This window comes from Ochlerotatus camptorhynchus, unplaced genomic scaffold (genome assembly GCF_037179485.1).
Source record: "Ochlerotatus camptorhynchus isolate MF236.1 unplaced genomic scaffold, CSIRO-AGI_Acam_v1.1 ptg000240l, whole genome shotgun sequence".
Taxonomy (NCBI): Eukaryota; Metazoa; Arthropoda; class Insecta; order Diptera; family Culicidae; genus Ochlerotatus; species Ochlerotatus camptorhynchus.
The window spans coordinates 1,729,447-1,740,000 of NW_027040730.1; positions in this window are offsets into that span (position 1 = coordinate 1,729,447).

Sequence of the window (10,554 nt, forward strand, 5' to 3'; positions counted from 1 at the left end):
ATGAAATAAGTATCGTTCAAATCGCACAGAATCTTTATTTTAAAGCGTTTTGTTACAATAGATTTGCAATAACTGATCGTAATTGTGATTGTTGCTCATCTCACAAGCATTGTAAATGATTACGAACGGATTTTTCTCATTTATTTGAAAAGGAACATAAAATCTAAGCAAAATAACAATGGATAATAGTTTGTACAGATAAAACATATTAAACCTTCATTCAACACTACGATTTATTTTGATACATACCGACAGAGAAATTGAAATCTAATATGTACACTAATTACTTATTTGCCCATAACTTAATCAATGAATGAAAACAATTAACGTATAAACGTACTACAAAAACAAACAAAATTAAAGTAATTATCATTATTGTTGTAATAATTAAACTATATATACAGACTAATAAACAGAGAAATATAACGGAAATCCCTACCAAAATGAAAAAAAAATACATTTTTCAATGAATCATTGTCCCTGATCAGCAATATCCGACTTTCCATAAATGTACATTACAATTTTCGAACCGTAAAATTTAATATCATGTTATTATCTATTAAGGTTGTACTATGGGAGCCTCACATAGCCTAATATATAAGGGAACGATATTATCAAGCCGGAGACGGTGTTTCAGATTCCCAGCTCGATCTAAAAAATCTTTTGGGATGAATTTTTGTAGACATCTCTGGCCATCATTATCCATGCTACACAATATACAAATTCATGCATTGGGTGGAATGAAAAATACTCTCAATTAATAGCAATGGAAGTGCAGCAATCAAACCAATCAAATTCACTATGTAGAGAGCAAGCACAGGCTCATATAAGAGCATCAAAGACATACTGCAGAAGATTTTGGAACTATTAAAATAAGATTAGCCCATCTCGGTACGACTGTTCAATGACATCTCGAAACAGATAACAGGAACATTTGGTGTTCAATCAGCCGATCCAAGCTACTCCAAGTTGCCGGTACCGATTTTCATTCAACCAACTCGGAATACTTCGACTATATTATAAACTTTTGTTATGTCTTGTTCAATCTAGGGAGATGTTACATGATGCATTGATATAATGCTAGTTTGGTGGGTTTTTCTTTGTTTCAATCATGGGTTCTATTACGATTACCAAATGTTAATAATGTGTAATGAGAATCCTGGTACGGCACTAACATTCTTGGCTTATGCACAAGACGACGGAGTCGTCTGCCAAGAACTGTGGATCTAAATGCCCAACTAACAGTTTTCCACCTAACTTACACTGCCGCTCATGGCAAGTCCGTCCCGTAGCACAGATCAGCAAGCCGATAAAAACTCGGTTAAAATTTGTTTCTCACTATTGCTTCTTGTGTAATGGAACAACCTGTTTGGCAGTTTTTCCAAACTTTTCCAGAACAAAGTTGTTGATTTCATCTAGTATTATGAAAATATGGGTGATTAGCTACCATCTCCATTGAAAAAATCTGCTTTGACAGAAACGCAAATTGGACCAACTTGCGACGAGCGGCTGTACAGGTGGATCTCCAATTATATAATTTACAATCCAAAAACTCCAAAAACGGTTCTGACATGATTCCGCCTTTTCCAGGTTTTTCTTGTTTTCCGAGGGAGATAAATCCGCACTAATTTCCGTACCTGATTCGATGTTTACTCTTCCTCGCTGGTTGGTTTGGTCAATCTCATGTCCACCATATGTTACGGTATTGCCATGGTCATCTGGCATAAGGCTCGCGTCTTAAATCACTGGTCCACCGAGCACTCGGAATGAGTCATTGAATCAATGTAAAGTTTAGTATGAGATGGTGCTATATGCAAAGTACGAAAAGAGAATGAATGGAATTCGAAAGGGATTAGTTTCAAGAAATCATACTTTCATCAGTTTCCCCAACTAACCATACTGAAGCAAAGTAAGTAATTACAAGCTAATAATATAATAAATACAAGCTATTCGCAATAGCGACTAAATGGTTACTTGGGTACTCATATGGCCGTCAGAATGGTTCATCGGTTGCGAAGTGAAGTATTCAGCAGCGCCGGTGGTTTAGTGGTAAGTGTGATTACCTCTCACCCCAGCAGGCCTGGGTTCAATCCCATTCGGCGACGCACGGAGGAGTATTTGTTCTACGCTAGCTGGCCAAAAGTCGATTTCTCAAAATAAGCCAAAACAGATTCTGAATGCATGCATTGTATACTTCAGAGATAGGGTAACATTGCCCTGTACTCATTATTTCTTTTTCTAAACTGACCGCGTTGTGGCATCAGTTCAAACTTGCCTGTTGTTGCATCGTGTTGGTTTGTTAGAAAAAATCGTTTCGCAATGCCATTGTTTTCGTGCCTCTACTTGTTGTTGGGATAATCACATTAATTTGCAAAAATGGATAGTGATCAAGCATTTATTGGAATATGTATTCCACATGACATCAGCTGATTGCACTTAGTTTTGACTTCGAAGAAGCAGTTTATGAAAATCTTGTCTTCAAGTGTTATTTAAACTATAAAATAAATGTATCGTAATAAAAAAGTTGACTTATCCTGTAATATCCTGTAAAGCCGTATATGAGGCATTATACGTACATATGTATAGAAGATTATAGCAAAAAATCAGTTGCGATTATTTGCGATATTTCGAGATATTGGAAAATGAAGATGGCCTGTCCATATACGTGAATTTATCAAAAAAAGTACACAAATTCAGTTAATGACATTTTCATTCATTATACGGCGGTCAAGGCGACAACCTTGGCGGTCAAGGCGGCAACCTTGGCGGTCAGGGTGGCAACCTTGGCGGTCAAGGCCTTGTTTTGGATGGGGTTAGGGGGAAGGGGGGGGGGGGAGCTTGCCTTTCAGGTATATTTTTCTTGTTTCATAATTCCATCAGGTGCGTGTGGATATGGATTCTGATACGAGCGTGTTCTACAGTTGAGAATAGTTTGTGGATCTAATTCAAACATAGTTTGGCAAAACCCAACTCCATCTTGACTTCGGTACTGTCACCCAATCCACATTAAGTTTATCAAGGAATCATCTGAGGTAAATAATGAAGAGATCAGATATATTAAAAATGCAATTAATTCGCTACGGTCAACAAAAGTTACATTTAATGGCAAGCAGTTCACTATTAGCCATACTTTTATGATCACTATGGTTGATGGAAAAGTGTGTAATGCAGCAGCTGAAACACCAACGATGAAATGTTATGTATGTGGCGCAACTTCAGAGGAATTCAATAATCTTGGTGTTAAAAAGGAAATTAATCTGTGGATCTTAAATTCGGATTTTCCATTTTTCATGCAAATTCGTATTTTCGAGACAATTTTACATCTTTCTTACAAGTTGCCGATCTAAAAATGGTTAGCTGGCAAAGAAAAGCAAATCGCCAAAAAAAGAAAAGATCACATTTAAGAAAACTTCAGAAAGAACATTCAAAGTGTTTTTTATGTTACTTCATACGCGAAGTTAACGATTTTCAGAGTTGGTTGGAAATGCTAACATGATGCTTTAGTGTGATGATTTATTAGCTAGAGAATGATCTTTAGAAGAGTGTAGGTGGATAGTTCCGTTAGAGTACGGCAGTATGAAAATTGAATAGAAGTTGAAAATGAGCGAAGGGCCATTAAAGCGACATCTTGTAAACTGTCGCTTTAATGGCCCTTCGCTCATTTTCAACTTCTATTCAATTTTCATACTGCCGTACTCTAACGGAACTATCCACCTACATTCTTCTAAAGATCATTCTCTAGCTAATAAATCATCACACTAAAGCTTCATGTTAGCATTTCCAACCAACTCTTCAGAAAGAAATTGGGACTACTTGTGGATTTTCCAAAACCAGCCTTTGAAAATTCGGATGACTACACTAGTCTAAGATTCTTTGTTGATCCGGCAACCGCTGCTCAAATAACAGGTGTTGATTTTAATTTGATATACCAGCCTAAAGTTATATTGGAGACACTAGCTAGCGGTTTTAAATTGATACGGAAAAGTTTGAAACATTTACTCAAGAAACGGCGGCGATATACGTTCGAATGTATTCATGGTATCCGATGACTCCAATTCTGCATTAAATTTTAATCCACAGTTATAGAACATACACTGCTACGGTGCTACCAATAGGGCAGTTTTCATAAGAAGCTATACAACATGGATGTACTGAATAGACTGCTGCTTAGTTCTGATCTTGAAATCACAGGTAAACAACGTGAAAGTAAATAAATAAAAAAAAAAAGTCAAGGGTTTTGACGACAGAAACATTGCAAATGCTACTCTCAGAGGACTTCATGCAAGAAAGCGAATATCGGCTGGAAGAAACATATGAAACAGATGTTTCTAATGAACAAGAAAATGTCTTCTCAAATTCGGAATGAGTTTTTTTTTCGCTTAATTTCATTTGTTTTTTTACTTGTTGTTTTGTTTTTGTTTTTGAATTGTTAAATATGGTGTTGCTGTGTAATACTCGGGGTAATATAATTATTTTCTTAAGGTGAAAGTTGATGGAATCCACAATCCTGAGATCTGTGCCGCCAAAAATTCAAAGTGGCAAGGCAAAATAAACCAAATAGCGGCCATTTGTGGATTCCATCGACTTTCACCTTAAATCTAAATCTAAATCTAAATCTAAATATAAATATCTTGTTCTCTTTTAGCTGAACTTATTTTACAATGACTGATTGTAAAACTTAAAAAACTTAAACTCAAAAAAATAACATCATAGGTGGAGTATCATGTAAATTAACCAACTTTTATGTAATTTTGATTTGTTATATTCAATTAAGCTAATATTGTTATGCAGAACCAAACTATGGTGAATTTTGCGTGTACGAAAAATAATGTAATATAAGAATCTTGATATATTTCAAATATCAAAAACGCTATTATTTTAAACATTTATAACCATATCGCCAATTTCTTCAGGAGTTTCAAGAAGTTTGGATTTTTTCACGCAAAATCCAGCATATTTCAAAAGCCACATGTGAAAAGGGCATACAAGCTTTTTGTAAACAAACCTTTGTAGGCCCTTTTCTCGCAAACCGAGGGTCACCCACGCAAACCAACAACATCATCGGGAAGAGCATAGTTTCCTCTACCCGGTGATGATGATGGTTTGCGTTTGTGTCATATGGGTGGCGAGAAAAGGGCATAAGAAGGTTTGTTTACAAAAAGCTTGTATGCCCTTTTCACATGTTGTTCTTGATTTGTGGTTCTGTGCCAAAATTTCAGCTTAATTGATTATAACAGAACAAAGTTACAACATGTCAAATTCGGCAAGTTTGTAAACAAAGTTCGGCCTTTCGTGCTTTTTTATTGAGCGCAAGTGTGTGTGTATTTTTATATTTTTTATTTAAGTACTATTATTTTCCAACATTTCATCCTTTGACGACAACTAAATCCGAACAATACTTAACGACTAACAAGTTTTCAAAAAAAAAAAAACCATCATTATAACATGACCCCCCCACCAAAACATGACTCCACCCTTTTTTATCAATTTTTTTTTTTATTATCCTTGAATAATAAGATGTATGTGACAAGTTAGAGTGGTTAAATATTTTTGGCCAGCTAGAATTAATAAATACCCCACTGTGCGACGCCGGGATGTTCTGAGGAAGGGAAGTAAAGCCGTTGGTCCCCGGTTCATGAGTTGATGGGTCGATAGGTGTGGGAGCTGTCTTCCTGGCGTCGGTAGCATTTGTGCTCAGCACGGAAAACAAGATCGACGGAAAACAAACCAAGGGAAAAAATGAAGTATTCCTGAAAGTGATGCGTTATATTTCCCAATGTTATGATTTTATCCTTACGTTACCTCAATGTTATATCACAGACAAACAGATACAACTCATTGAACATTTAGCATTGTAAACACTACTACCATCTGTTGTTTACACTCAACAGATGACTGTAGCGTGTAAACGTAAAACGCAAGGGAATTGATTGTGCACGCCACAAGTGGCGGTAGTACCGAATAAGAAACATTTAAATTTACCGTTTAAAGCGATTTCGATTAACATCTTAAGCATGTTATGTCTGCTTTTCTGTGATCATACATTCACTATCACAACTCCGGGTAATCCGCGAAAGTGCTTGCATTCTTCTCAGGCACTTTTGATCTAACTGCAATCACTCTCTCATACTCGAAATGTGCCACGACCAAATTGGCACAACGACACCCTATACGCTCTCTGACCTCATTTTTCCCAAGTTAGTGTTAAATTCAATCTTCCAATAAATTGATTAATTCCTAGTGTTGTAGTGAACGAGAAAAAATTTTATTTAAAAAGCATTTTTGTTGCTTATGGCAGAAGCAAAGAAACAACCGATATTTTCCAAAGTTCATTGTAGTTGTAAACCAAAAAAAACAATTTGAGTTGATTAACAGCTGAAAAAACCAATTTTTTTTTTGCTGAAGAAGTTTATTTCTGTCTTAATAACCTCTTAGTCAACAAACAATGTTTGTTGGGAAGTTATTTTTATCAGTAAAATATTTACAATGCCCTACCGCTTGAATCCTGCCACGGTGTATTTATTGTTTATTGTTGCTATACATTTGCTGTAACCCCAATGTTGTTGATTAAACTAATAATAAAATAATATTAAAAAAAATAACATATTGCATAAACACAATAAGAAAAACATAGCAACATGGTCGAAACATAAAACTATAAATGAAAGAATATGATTTTCTGTGTTAATAGCTTAAACCGATGAGAATCTCCGACGAAGGGCTTCGCGTGTGAGGAGGAAGTCGAAGATAGTAGTGACTCTGTTGAAAAGAATAACATTTGATAGTTTTGATAGAATAACCGACCCCGGCGTAGTGGTTAACATCCATATCTCTCACGCCAAAGTCACGAGTTCAAATCTCACCCCCGGACAAGTCACGAATGACCCAAGAATGTTAAAGTGACTATAAAAAAAAAAAAAAAGAATAACATTAAAACAAAATAATGTACACTCCAGAATCCTACAAAATTCGAAAGAGGAAATTTATCTTTGTTTTGAGATTATTACTTAAACATTTTTTTCACTTAAAATTTAACAAAAAATGTAAAACCACAGCTATTGAAACAATTTTTAATTTTTTTTTTTTGTGCGGTCTTTTTGTAATTTTTGCTCAGAAAACAAATTAAAAGGTTCCGAATACTGTTTCTGTGCTAAAATTAGAAATAAAAATAAAATTAGAAAATAGTTTAAAATTCATCTCATTTAAAAGTTGCTTTTCTACGCTTTTTTTGTGAAATCTGTGTTTATGGCTTGAGTACGTCAAGAGATTGTATATTGTTAAATAAATTGTTAAAAGCTTTTTATTAATTTTTTCTCATATATGTTTGAAAAAATAACTGGGTATATTTTTTCATATAAAGACTTTATTTTTCCCTACAACTTTGTCTAAGACGTCATTTCGAGTAGAAGTGACGTTTTTGTTCTTATGATTGATTGAAAATTCACGAGCACGCCATTTTGAAAAATAAATGCATGTTTCAAAATGGCCGATTTTTAACACAAATTTGAATGATTTATCATAACCCTGCGCTTTGGTCAGCGAGCGTATAGGGCATCGTTGTGCCAGATTGGTCGAGGCACATTTCGAGTCTGAGAAGGTGGTTACAGTTTGCTCAAAAGTGCCTGAGCAAAATGCAAGTACTTTCAATGATTACCCGTAGTTGCAATACCCAAGCAGCAACTTTGACTTTGTAAGAGTTGTTTACACCAGTATTTAAACTTAAAGAAGGTTTTGAAACTTTCATAAGGTGTACAATGCTGTTTGGGTAGTGAAGGTATAATTTTGAACTAAAATAGGATACAGTCAAAACATTGAGAAACATAACGCATAATTAAAAAAAAATGCCTGAATTTGCAACCGATGAACCATTCTGATGGCCTATGGGTACCCAAGTAACCATATAGTCGCAATAAAGCTTTGTATATACTCACTTTGCGAAAATATGGTTAGTTGGGGAATCCGATGAAAATAATCACTTCTTGAAACTAATCCCGGTTGTATGTATTTCTTTCTTTCTTTCTTTTGCAATTTGCATATAACACCGACGGAGTGCACATTCGAAGTACTGGGTGACCTAAAGATGACTAGTGACATGGGACGCGAATGTCCTCCCAGAAAAGCAGGGGAATACAATAAAATTTGTTTTCGTTGAAGGATGTATCACAACAAAGGTAATTTAGATGCATAAAACAAATTTACATTTATAGCACAAGAAACAAGGAAACGGGAAAGGAGACGTGAACATCAAGGTACGATGGAGACTCACTCATCACATTGGAACAACCAGATAAGTACACTTGCTTTTTATTTTATTCTACACATATATCCCAATCATTTTATAACTAAATACGTGCCAGAATAAAAAGTTTTTTTTTTCTGGAAGTGAGCATACACTTGTGTATTTTTGCGGGGCTTATTGTATCAGAAAATGACCTCAGAATGTACGTGCAGAAACAGGCATTCTTGAAATGGGTCGTTTGATGTACAATAGAGCTGTCACCTTCCATCTCCAGGGCTAAAAATATTTGCACATTCGACATACAGAAAATGCAGATAAGTTTCTTCCATAAAAACTCTGCCGGTACAGAGGGCGATGGATTGTACTCACACACACACACACACACACACACACACACACACACACACACACACACACACAGGGCTACAAATGGTGAGTTGACAACCTAGCTCTGGTTCTCACAAGTTCCTACCTCACGCCTCCCCGTGGTGTAGCCTGGGCAATGTTGTCCTTCTGACAATAGCAAAGTGAGGGGGTGCGACGCGAACACTGGCGCGGTAACCATAACACAGCGATAGAGGAAATGCTTCGTCAACCCGCAGGAGTGCCAACCGGCACATTAGGATCGACGCCAGTAAGATCCTTATTACGGCATACTGGATACGGCATGGAACTATGGACACGACACGGTACAATGGATTGGATACCACGCTACAGGGCTGACAGTCGTGCTATTCTGCTCCCTAAGTAAAGAAGGGTGACACCTTCTTGAAATGGCGAGTGGGCTAATAGTGCGGCTGCCCCCGTCCCGGTAAAACCTTGGCAGGCCTCCGGATACGTTCAAAACTCGTCACCAATTGGTGATTGGTGAGTAGTAGGCTCAGATGTAACATTCCTGACTTACGCCGATCTGGCTCTGAACACGGCCCCCATGAAGGACCGTGTCAACCCTAGCATGGCCTCCCTGCTTGCATAGATAACCATGGGATCACGATAGGAGACTACATACAACGAGTGGAGATAGCGGCCCGAAGGGGGGACCCATCAGAATGGATAAAATTGGAGAAAAAAATAAAAATGAAGAAAATGAAAAAAACCAAAAAAAATATGAAGAACGACGGCAATACGCCAGACAGTGAAAACGGAGGAGCAAACGTGTTCGCAAGGAGTGGGATATTGCAGAGATCACCAGTGTCGAACCTGGGGGTCACTGCGAGTTCCAGCAGCAGCAGTAAGTTTCAAGAAGAGCAGCCAGGCGTTGGGCTAAGCCAGATATTCACACCAATATCCAGTAGTAGCAAATCCCAAGAACTGCAGCTCGGGAGAACCAAAATGACGGAGGTCAGGAGGAAGATCGATGATCTCTATGTGTTCGTGAAGGATAAAAACAACGTACACAAAGAGATCAAGCAACTTGTGACCGGTATCAAATCCGGCATAACAGTGGCAGATCGGGAATGTCAAGAGTGGAGAAAAAGGGCCGAAAATGCCGAAAAGGCTCTGCTGGAGGCCAAGGAGAGCATAAGACTGGCTCAAGCACATGAGACTCCGAAGGGACCCACAAATCCACGTCCTGAAAAGAGAGATAGGGACACGCCAGGAGATGAGGAGGAGCCCAAAAAACGCAGGGACGACGAGGAAGGCATCAAGGAGATGGGAGAAAATGGTGCGTGGCGTAAAGTCGAGAACCAGAAGGAGAGGAAGAAAAAACAGAAGGAAGATGAAGTGAGGAAGAAGGAAGAGGAAGCGAGGAGGAAGGAAGAAGAAGCGAGGAAGAAGGAAGAGAAGAAGAAGGAAGACAGGAAGAATAAGGAGAAGCCTAGGCCTCGTAGGGAGAGAAGCAAGGGTGACGCTCTGGTTGTTGAGGCGAAGGACAAAACGTCCTACGCAGCACTCCTCCGGAAAGTGAGAGACGATCCGGAGTTGAAACAACTAGGCGAGAATGTGGTGAAAACCAGGCGAACCCAGAAAGGCGAGATGCTATTCGAGCTGAAAAGGGACCCTACGGTTAAGAGCTCAGCTTTTAAGGAGCTCGTCGAAAAATCTCTTGGCGAGACGGCGAACGTAAGAGCCTTATCCCAGGAGTCAGTGGTCGAGTGCAGGGATCTGGACGAGATCACAACAGAAGACGAGTTAAAAAGTGCGCTGAAGGTGCAATGCAACCTGGGAGACGTACCGATGGCAATTCGGTTGAGAAAGTCGTATGGTGGCACGCAGACGGCGTTGATACGACTTTCTTCGGACGCAGCTAACGAGCTGCTGAAGACTGGCCGAATCAAGGTTGGGTGGTCAGTGTGCCCGTTGAAAGCTATTCC